A 12,500-nucleotide genomic window follows, 5' to 3' on the forward strand; every position below is an offset into this window, starting at 1 on the left:
GGATTTAAAGGAGAAACTGATTCACGCGGGTGAATCAGTTGGGCGCAGCTAATAGTAGGTATATAATATTATAGGATAAGGAAATTAGACGAGAGTGTTTTTGGTAAATTATTTTGCAGCTTCGTATATTGCAAGTAAAATAAATGAAGAAGAAACATCACAAATATTATGTTTTTCCACGCCGCATAATATCCATATTTTCACGTAAAATAAATAAATACATTTTCGCTTTGTCGCGTTGTTTTCGTATTTCAGGGTATTAAGGAGGAAAGACAATACGAACACTACGCAAACGAGATTTTGTAAAACTTATTTACATTAAATTATTCATATAGGTATAGAAATAGTTTCATTTTATTAAAAATGCCTCTATGTATATATTTTTTAGTTAAATACATTTTAATAAGAACTTTGCTGGTCATTCTAATTCTTATTTGACTTATTTTGGCAAAAAGTTAGCCAGCAGCTATCAAACATTACATGAAAGTTTCTAAACAATATTAAATTTAGGCGCTTTAGTATCCAATAATAAGCTAATAAAACATATGTGTAAACTATTCATATGTATTTGTTTTAATTTAAAAATAGTCTTAGTTAATATTCAGGTAAAATGCTTATAATATGTGTATTATTATTATTTATTATATAACGTTTTAATACAGCGCAATATTTAAACGTCAGTCAGTTTATAACACAGTGTCATATTCCGAACAGCGTCATCGGATTATATCAGCTATTTATCCCCTACTAAGGGTTATATTTTAATAAACAATAGCAAGAATAATAAGTAATATTCAAATTATTTACGATTATTTTTCCGACCCAAATATCGACCAATAGAATTGCACCATTCGACGTCACGTGGTACAACCTACATGGTTGTACTACTACATACTGATAATTTTTTGAAAATTTTCTCTGGTCGTTGACGTCAAACTGACAGGTTCAATTCAATTGTGAAATTATTGACCGACATTTGGGACGGAAAAATAATCTCCCGAATACCACACGAGCTTCAAAATTATCTGGCATTTCCCTCAAGGTTCCCTGCAAACAAATAAAGTCGTCAAGTTTTTCAGGAAAAATACTCGCGCTTCGCGCTCGTGATTTTTTAACCTTGACTAAAAACTTGACTCCTTCATTTGTTTGCAACGAACCTATCGGAAAATACCCGATAATTTTGAAGCTCTTGAGTCTTGTCGTATTATAAGTGAATATTCTGCGTAAAATTATAATAGTAATCAATTTTCAATGAAAGGTGCCTTTTCTATTTTTAGTGTTTTGAAACACCTCTAGCTATTTATGTAGGTAATCTTTGATTCACAAGTAAAAGATCTATTTTAAAACATTCTAAATTATAAAATACACATGACAGATTATGTTCATGAGTCACTCTATTGAAATTGTATTCAAAAGAAGTAAAAATACATGTAGGTTTTAGCGTAAGAGTGTATTGTGTAATGATGACATGAAAGGTATAGAATTAATACGCTAAAATAAGCCTTAAGGCTGCAGTCTAGCAAAATTGCGTTTTCAACAAGTTATTTGACAATTTTTTCCCGGCTAATGAAATGATAAACTGAATTTTTTTTTCTTGTTTATCAATTAGTGTTATATAAGAAATGCGCGTGAATTTTTTCACATTTATAAAGTTACTTTATGTTACCTTAATCAGGCCTTCAAGATAAGTCTCTTTCCCCCAAAGACATTTCGAGCTAAGTTTGTGCACTCACTGCGTTGCAACCGATTACAATTTACACAATCTGATCAGCGCATTATTATCCTTATATAGTCGTTATTAAAAACTGCTGAATACAATTGCCGAAAAACTTATGATTTTCCTAATTAGAACGTTATAAATTCATTAAATTTCCCATTTTTTGCCTACCAAAATCTATTGATAAATACTGCTAAAAGTTATTTTTTCCATTAATTTATTCGAGTTGGTTGAAGACCAATGAGTATTAATCCTTTTAAAAAAATTTTTTTTTAATTTTGATAATTCTTTAAATATTAAAAAAATATTTAAAATAATTAGGAAAAATCCTAGCGAATTTCTTTAGTCGCGCTCCTTGGGCCGGAGCGTTCTGACGTGTGCTCTACGCTCGATTTTCCTTCATACCGAAGTGAAAGTTGCTCTACTTCATTAAATTTAATATTTTTGTTAATTGATTATTTTTATCTTAGTTTTGTGCAAATATTCGTATTTTTAAACATTTGATTTCGATATGGAAAATAAACGAAAAAAATACGCGTGTAACTACTTACTAGAAAAAAAATTATCTTCGAACATAAAGTTAATGAAACCAAATAGATTGCAAAGGTGATTGGCAACAATTTCTTTATTTTACGGAGTGTCAGTAAAGGGATGTATATTTCTTTAAAACTAAAGTAAGCTCATAAATTTTCTTATAATATAATTTTTAAAGTGAAACTTTTATTACATCGTCTCAAACTTTTTGGTCTGTGTAACGCATGTCGCGTGTATCGCCGCTGCCGAGTAGGTAGGTATACCTACTCGGCAGCCGACCGACACGCGACATGCGCTACACAAAGCAGTGTTCGGAACCGTTCGAACAGTTTCACTTTTACCGTGGTTTCATAAAACCACACAACATTTTTTTTGAAGTTCCAAAAATGTTTATTTTTCGTTTGAGAAATACGAAATATAATATAAACTTGTATTGAGAACTTGAACTTCCCAAGTTCATCCGGGGAAATCCCCAAGGAAAATGATTTGTTTACTCCAAAATTATATGCCGAGGTGTTTTAATTTTTTCTTCTAGTCATTTTCAACGTAGCGGCATGTTGTTTGATTATTAATTTTGTAACTTAAATACAGGATGTTGGTTTTATATTCTGATCTTACAGACGCGCTGACAAATTTAGTCCGCCATTTCTAGTTTAGTCCACCAACTCTAAGTACCAATATTAAAACGAATGGATTATCATCACATCATCAAAACTCAGATGTAATGGAAGATCACAATAACATAGAAAATTCAGTGGGTGTTGAGAACTAAACAAACACAAGTAACAGAGACGCGAAGAATAAAAAAAGAGGACGAAAACGATAATTCGTTGATGCTTTCCCTTTTCGACGTATTGTTAGGGTACATCACCAATCTGCAAAAAACAAAACTGATGATTCCCAATTGCTGATTAAAAATGAAAAACAAATAATCGACAACAGTGGTGAAAATTTGCTGATCACAATGAAACATCCTTCAGTGGTAGCAGATTTACTCATTTAAAATGTATCGGTGAACAGCGTAAAGGAGAGGAGGACAGGAAAACATTATGAATGTGGATGGTGGATTGTATACAGGGTGTAATCGATAAGTATGTGCAGGCGATTATGACGTTATTATTGCAGGTATCAAAAAACTTAAAACTGATATCGAAATTACTTTACCTAATGAGCAAAATGACAATAATAACTTTTTAAAAGTATAACGAGAAATATCTAAAAAATTTACTTTATACACTCCCGTATCAAAAAGGGAAAATGGGACTAGTAGAAGTTAAATGTCTAATTCCGGCAAAAGACATGAATGCGGTAGATGCAGTTAAAAATATAAAATTTAATATTTGAAATACAATGCAAAAAATAACACTTTTTTCATAGATAAGAATCATGACTATTTTTTCCAAATTCAGGGACAACTAAACGTTATAGAAGCAGAAGTCTGCTTATTTGCTGTTTGGACTGGAGTGAATCATTCGTTAAAAATAGAATATATAAAAAAGTATGTAACGTTTAGGCAATATAAAATGATGGACCATTATCAAGATTTTACATAAATTGCCTACTGTCAGAATTGATTGATTCGAGACTTCAGCATTCGATGCCCATCAAGGACCCATCCTATATTATTCAAGCGATTGAAAAAAAAAAGAGATAAATCCAGTGCAACCGATAAAGCATCAGAATGCTAGCAAAAGATTTATTAGGTTTATCAATATAAATCTATATATTATACATAATATAATAAATCTGTAGAAGACGCGAAGACCGACATCCGCGCGGACGGAGTCGCGGGCGGAAGCTAGTCAGAAATAAATATCTTTTGTTTTCATTTGCGTATTTTTCTATTTTATAATTTTTTAACACAAACATTACATTTTTTTTATTACATATATACAAAATTTGTTTATCCGTTTTATTAGTTAAACTGAACAACTTTCACTAAGAAACTTAGGTCGAAAAAAATGTATAGAGTTATGCATTTTGTATAGAAAGCTTATTTTTTTTTACATTTCGTCCAAATTTCTTTGTAAAAGTTGATCAGTTATATAAACATGAAGTTGAAGATATCAATAGAAAGTATTCGCAAATTTTGTGTACTGATAAAAAAAAACACCCGGTGTAATTTTCACGAAAATTGTTTCAAATTGTCATTTTTGGTACTTATTACGAATATTAAATTATGCATACGAATGATTTAATTTTTAAAAATTAAGTGGAGCAACTTTCCCTTAGTACATTTGTATTATTTACATATAGGATGACAGGATGCATTTGTTTGCACTACTAGACCAAGCCCTTAACACAGTAAATGTCAAGGACATGACACTAGTTTATTTATATATTATTATTGGGCGGATACTTGGGCGCTAAAATGATATTTATTTCACCATTTTTATTGCCAATGGTAAACTCAAATTCATACCGTTTATTATTCGTGTTATATTATAACGTGTACTATTTAATGAAGGGGTTATTTTAACTAGCAGTATCTATACTGACTCTAGGGATTTTTCCAGGTAATTATAGTAGTAGTAATAAGTCTTTGTAAGGATAAAATTATTGATCTTAAGGAGCTTTCATTGTTAGTTTGAACAGCGAGATGACATATTGTCATTCTTTAGAATATATAAAAGAGCGTGTGCCGAGCACAGGTGTAAGAAGTGAAACTTCTTTGGCAAGATTCAAAGATACCAAAATCGTCGCCATACTCCATGAGGTGACGGTATAGCATGACGCGACCTTGAAATTTTACTCTGAACGCATGTAAAGTTTCACTTCAAAATTCTTATACAAAAAGTGTGAGATTATAGTGAGTTCGAGTCGACTTCTCATAGTACCACTCGAACATAAGCTTCCTGTATATGATGCGATATAAAGTGACACACACAGACAACGGGAGGATACTAAGCGTAAGCTCCTGAAGTGTATTTATCATTTTTAAACAGCTTTATTTAAATTGCATCATTGTATCTCTTTGTTTATAGTATTTTACATTGGTGTGCGAGAAACTGAATATTATTTTACTGACTTCAAAAAAGTTCTGCAATGTTTTGCTACGTAATTGTGTGTAAATCTATTGGGATTGCAATATGTTTACAATCTGTGAGAATATTCAAGAATACAACTGTTTTAGCGTATTTACTTATTCATCTAAAAATTATATATAAATATTTTAAAATCGTGAAGAAATAATTGCTTTGCTTGCTGTTTATTAATTGAAGACGAAGAAGAATAGACCCTTGTATATAAAATGCGTTCAGACTACCAAATACAACCACAACTTTTAGGGTTCGTTAGAGACGTTTCTGTTCTTATGTTCATTAAGAATGGTATACGCAGGTCTTATAAGTAATTCTTAAAACGCCTAAAAACACCCCATGACCTTCCAGTCCTTAAGAATAGTATCTGCTCTTCTTATAAGTCCTTAAAACGACTACCAAAATACCGCATGTAAATTGCTATTCGCTAATTGCAATAAAATATATTGAATGGTCAATTATTCGGTCCATTGTGGTTGAAATATCGAATTGGAGTAAAAAAATCCCACAGCAATTTAAGCCTACCATTTATAAATAATAAAAATAAGCTCTTAGCTCCACTTGCTAATGCCCTTGCTCACTTACCCGAGATATATTTCAATATAAAATCCACAAAGGCATCGAAGCAGAAAAATGACTTTCTACACAAATGAACCCTGTGTTTGATGTGCGAATAATTTTATTTGGAGGGAATTTTACAGACATTTGCGGAGGAAATTGTGTTTCTTTAACCCTTTGGAGTGGTTCTTGTATGTAATTCCAATTAGACTAGGAGTCTAGGAGACCTAGGAACTGAGTAACAGATGCCTGTAAGAAATGGGTTCAGTAAAGATAGTTTAACATTTGATGTAAGGAGTGTTGTACGTAAAACTTGTGTGTTTGTATGTTTAAAACGAATGTTCACATTGATACTTTTTGTATGCAAAGCAAGCGTATGTAGCTGTGTAGGAGCGTTTTGTTCATTTTCTGCTTTCTCTTTTCTTGTTTGTACAATAAAGTACAAATAAGTTACTTACTAACTTATTATATATATTTATTATTATAAACCGGAAGAGTTTGTTTGTTTGAACGCGCTAATCTCGGGAACTACTGGTCCGATTTGAAAAATTCTTTCAGTGTTAGATAGCCCATTTATCGAGGAAGGCATCATATATACGTATATCATCTCGCTAAGACCAACAGGAGCGGAGCACTGCGGGTAAAACCGCGGAGCACAGCTAGTAAATAAATAAAATGTGTTATTCTATAAATAGTTATGAGTTATATTTGGTGGTGCATGAAAACAGGGCAACCAGTTTTATTGCATTAGATAGTATCACTGGCTTCACATTAATGTTTCAAGCTGTGGGCTATAAATTTAGGAATTTTCTTTATTGCTCCTTAAATGAAAGGCATGATGAATAGTTAAGTACACTTTAATACTTTAGAAATTATACGTATAATAAATATATACTTATAATAAATATAATAATACTGTAATAAAAATATAAAAAGGCACCTTAGAACCTTCTTAAACTTAATATCTATGCATCCAAGAAAAACGAGTTACTATTTCAGAATTGTATTAAAACAATTCGTTATTTTATATACCATTAAGAATTGAATTAATTACCGGTTATATATTATATTATGTACATACATGCTAACAGTCAGTTTAAATAATTTTCTATTAATTTGAAAACCGTTTGCACATTATGTTTAAAAGCTTTTCACAATTTTCATTTGACAGTGAATATCAAAACATTTTCCACATAAAGCGATCCAATGAGCTGTTTAAACAATAGATTCCGTTATATAAATCATAAATTTGCAATTAAAACAGGTTAATTATAACTCTCGTCAGTACTAGCTCACTATGTTATATTTCTGCCTCATCAACAATGTTAGATTTAACAATGAATATGCTTCACGTTTATTTTTCTATAAAATAAGGAAAATACCTGTATACCGATTTTAATGTTGAGTCTAGCATGCTTCGGCACGAATTGACGACGCGGTTGGCGCAGTGGTAAAGCAACTGCCTACTGAGCCGACGGTCCCGGGTTCGATCCCCGGTCAGGGCAAATATTTGTGTGATGAACTCAATTATTTGTTCTTGGGTCTGGGTGTTATTATCTATATATTTTGTATTTATAATATTATATTTATCGTCGCCTAGTACCCACAACACAAGCCTTTGAGCTTACTGTGGGACTAGGTCGATTTGTGTAATAATGTCCTATAATATTTATTTATTATTTATTATTTATTAATTGGACCAGCTTGCAACAGGGAGGGTATTCGATACACCCTACATGATATAGGAGTGAAATAAAAAAATAGCATTTCCTCGTTGTCCACGTGGTTATGTTAGCTTTATATCTAGAAGGAATAAGGTACGATGTAGGTAACCTTTTTTTTTCAAGTGGGGAAATCTTGCCTAAGATACCCACTTCTCTCCTCTCCCGGGGCAAGGAGCCGTGGGATTCCTACCGACTAAAACCCCACCGTGCACCAACGCGCTGCGGGAACACTATAATTGCAATCTTCCGCATGTACGATGTAGGTAAACTGATTGAACCTGTTAAGTGCCCATAAACACAAGTGACTCTTGTAATGTTTCAGCTGCTGATTATTTGCATATTTTGTCAATCAATTTTTCAGATAAACTAAATTATGACCAAGTCGAATAGAAGCACTAGTTTAGGAGCTACAGTGAAAAATACATTTATCGAGAATACTTTTGCGTTATAGAGTTATAATTGATGACAAAATGTAAGTCTAAAATACTATTCTTATAGAGAATAAGTAGATTATCTATTTAAAGAATTGCGAAATTTCTTAGAAATATACAGTTTTATTAATACTTTAACCAGATTTAATTGAAATTAGAACAATTACAAATTTACACGAAACATAAAATTGAAGAACAATTGAACAAAATTTCAAAATCAAACTTTAACATTTGTAACATAAATAACTTTAAAATGCCTAAAAGGAAAAGTATCGCTAGCTGACTTGGCTTTAAATTAATAATTAAAAGTAACGCCTGAGCAAGAAGTTTCTTAATTAAGGGATTTATTCCTACGGATAATTCTTGATGTATCTTTAACTTTCGTTATGAAACCGTGTATTTTCCGTTCCAGATACATCCCTACTAATATTATAAATGCGAAAGTAACTCTGTCTATCTGTCTGTTACACCTCTGTTAAACCTCTCAACCGATTTTGATGAAATTTGGCACATACAATCTTTAGACCCTGAGAAAGAACATAGGCTACCTTTTATCAAAATACCACGCGGGCGAAGCCGCGGGCGGAAGCTAGTTTTATATGAGCCTCTCCTTTTATAATTGTATGTTAATCTATATATATAAAACTCAAAGGTGACTGATATAGTGATCTATCAACGCACAGCCCAAACCACTGGACGGATCGGGCAGAAATTTGGCATGCAGGTAGATGTTAGGACGGAGGCGTCCCCTAAGAAAGGATTTTGATCAATTCTACCCCCAAGGGGATAAAATAGGGGATGAAAATTTGTATCATGTTTATTTATCTTTTCCACGCAGGCGAAGCTGCGGGCAACAGCTAGTTAATTATATAAAACAAGGTTACACCTCAAGAACGGCTGAACGGATTTCAATGATTTCTAGCCTTGTCTCAGATTGAAAAAATCAAAATATTATAATCAAACTCCAATATTCCCTTAAAAATATCACCTTGTAATATCACAGTATCAGTGCAAAATGTCATAATTTCAATGATCGCTTATTTTCCTTCACGTGGAGGGAAAAATCGGCAAAAATGCGTTATTTTCCGTCTCCTAATTGATTTACACTTCTGCTTATCTTTTGTACATATAATAATATTAATCTTTCCCTATTTGTATTCCTTCAGTAATCTATTGATTCGATTTATATGGTTTTGTTGTGAGAAACAAAAATATGATACATGTTACTCGGTAAACGTGGAACTTTCTCATAGTAAAATATCGTATGAAACTATTTTTTCAAACTCAAACTTAAAAATATTTTTTTTATACTGAACTAGCTTTCTGCCCGCGGCTACGCCCACTTTTTCTTAAACCTAATAAATAAAATACTAAAATTAAATACTTCCTCTTATCGAATCCCTTTATCTATTAAAAACGGCATCAAAATTTGTTGTGTCTATAGATGTAAGCATACATACATACAGGCAGACGCGGGAAGCGACTCTAGTTTATACTATTCAGTGTTAGGTATGTATTAGTATAGAAAAGATGAGTACTTGTATAAAAATGTGTTCTTCTTCAAAAGGAATCATCTATTTTCCATAATCATCATTTTCAAACCACCAACCACAGTCTATTAAAATCAGTACAACCACACCACAGACAACACAGAACTCAGTACCTAAACTTTAAAAGATTCGTTATTATCTCATCGGGTGAAACAAATCCAATTTATCGTTGACCCACTTTCAATCAGAGCTTCAATGGAATTGAAATTTAAAAAAAAACACAACTTATAAGACGTTTTCATTTCAAAGACGGCTAGTTAGTACTCTTTTGTAATTTAACTATCTTGGGATGCACTTTTAGTAAGATCTTGATTAGTAGACTTCGAAGCTGTATAGTATACTAGATTTCCGCCCGGCTTCGCCCGCGTTTTCATAGAAAAATCCGCATAGTTCCCGTTCCCGTGGGATTTCCGGGATAAAACCTATCCTATGTGTTAATCCAAGTTACCCTCTATATGTGTGCTAAATTTCATTGTAATCGGGTCAGTAGTGTAGTGTATGTGAGTGAAAGAGACGGAAGTATTATGTCATCTCTTGCGCACGTGCAACGGTGACACCGCTTACACAGCTCAGTTGGCTGCAGGCGGTCGGAGTGAGAGGTCGTGTGCGTCTAAGAGCCGATAATAGGGGACATTCACTACATTTTTGGCGACGAGGTAAATCGGGAATAAATGTAAGTAATTTTTTTTTTGATAATAAAAAAAAATTACAAAACAAAAAAAAGGGAGGAAATAGGTGTGCTGTGATAACTATTGAACTAATTATATCCACAGTCAAGTTACATCGAAGGGAATATTAAAGTTAATAATAATATACACACATACCTATTTTCATTATGATATTTTGTGCCGCTTACATAAAAAAAAAAATATCCGCACAAAGTAGATAAATAACATGTGCGTGCCTTTCGAGAGGCCTCCGGCCTCCGCGCCGTAGAAAACGAAGGTTTCGTTTACATAAAGATTTAGCAAAACCTCTTAAATAATTGTAGCCAGAAGGATAAAGTAGGTTTGTAAATTGTTTCTCGTATACATAACTACACTGATACCAATGCATACGCGGGCTGTCTTTATTGCTCGAGCGTATGGTGCCTGTTTGATAAATACACTGTACAGTGTACGGGTATACAGCTAGCGTCGTCCAGTATATGTACTCACGTAGTCATGCATAGGACTGTAACTGCGTTATGCGAGACTAAATGTGATATTTTGTTTAGTCGAGGCTGTAGATTATTATTTTGGGATATTTGTTTACATATAAATTTATTGATACTGATATGTAAAAACCTGCTTAAAGGATTGGTTAAACATGATTAAATGAGCTAAGAAGGTTCGATTCCCGATCAGCTCAGAATAGATTTGTCTGGTTACAAAAATATAATTATACCAAATACCCACTTATATCTTATTTAATTACTCGATGTGAAGTTGCATGAGTATTATTTAAGATTATTCATTATTGCATAAAGAAGTAATTAATGGTTATCATGCAAGGAACGTAAGTTTCCTGGACAGGCTAATATAGTAACATTATGGAAGTTCATGTAAGTTGATGTATGTGTTTCGATGGTGATGTGGACCACGACAAGGGATTTCTAAAGTTGTCGTTAAGCTATAATGTTACAAGATGAAGCCTGACAAAAAAAAATGTTGTGTGGTTTTATGAAACCACGGTAAAAGTGAAACTGTTCGAACGGTTCCGAACACTGCTTTATACCTACTCGACAGCCGACCGTCACGCGACATGCGCTACACAGACCAAAAAGTTTGAGACGATGTAATAAAAGTTTCACTTTAAAAAGGGTAACGCCCGTGTACGTAATTTGAAATGTGTTACCAGATGATGCCTGGTAGTACAGGAAAAAAAAAACGGGTGATGCCTGTGTGTACTTTGTACTGTGTTACCAGATAATGCCTGGTGGTCAAGAAAAATCGGGTGACGCCCGTGTGTATTTTATAATGTTATACCAGATGATGCCTGGTGGTACAAAAACAAAAATCGGGTGACGCCCGTGTGTATTTTGTAATGTTATACCAGATGATGATGCTTGGTAGTGCAAAAACAAAAATCGGGTGACGCCCGTGTGTACTTTGTAATTTTATACCAAATGATGCCTGGTAGTCGTAATATAATTACAATACAGGTGATGCCTGTAGTGATGTGATACGGGTGATGCTCGTATAAAATGTTTATATTTTGGGTGATGCCCATATTGCGAATTCATGCACTTAAATACGCGATCTTAAAAAAAAAAGTGATCGTTCGTCACCATTTCACAGTGAAGTATTGTTCGTAAGATAGATTGTATCTTCGAAAATACTTACGGTTAGTATTGATATCCAAATAAAAAATGGAATAATACAATTTTTAAGAGCATACAGTAAATACTAAAATATTTACAGTAGCTTTTATTATTCTTATCTAAAAGTGACTTAATATTTTCATAATTTCATAGCAGATTTTGTTAAACAACGAAAGAATAATCATAATGATAACAATACCTAAAATATCTGCGATAGGTATTGCACATTTAACCGACAACTATAAAGTTAGACAGGTTAAGTGATAATATAATAATCATAAACAGGGTAAGGTTATAAAACAATGAATATTCGAAAACAAAAATAAATGGAATGAGAGACATACAGAGTAGTCTCAATATTCATTATTTCAAACTACCCACCTGGCAGACGTTGTTATGCTCTTTCGCCTTTTATCGGTTCTTTAAACGAATTGGAACATGAATATTATCCGAATTGGTCGAGCCGATACGCCGCGCGCCGAGGTTTGAGTTTTACACTTAGCAACATATTTGGCTATTCATTTTTATTGTATATACTATGTGGCGTTGTAGGTGAGGTGGAAACAAAAAAATAATAATAAGAACTAGATACTCACCATACAGTCGACAATTAATTTAGTTAATTACTAAAATAAAATACAAATAT

Source organism: Colias eurytheme, chromosome 16 (genome assembly GCF_061535395.1).
Source record: "Colias eurytheme isolate Ceu_HAF_F1 chromosome 16, ilColEury1 Martin Lab GWU primary, whole genome shotgun sequence".
NCBI classification, from domain to species: Eukaryota; Metazoa; Arthropoda; class Insecta; order Lepidoptera; family Pieridae; genus Colias; species Colias eurytheme.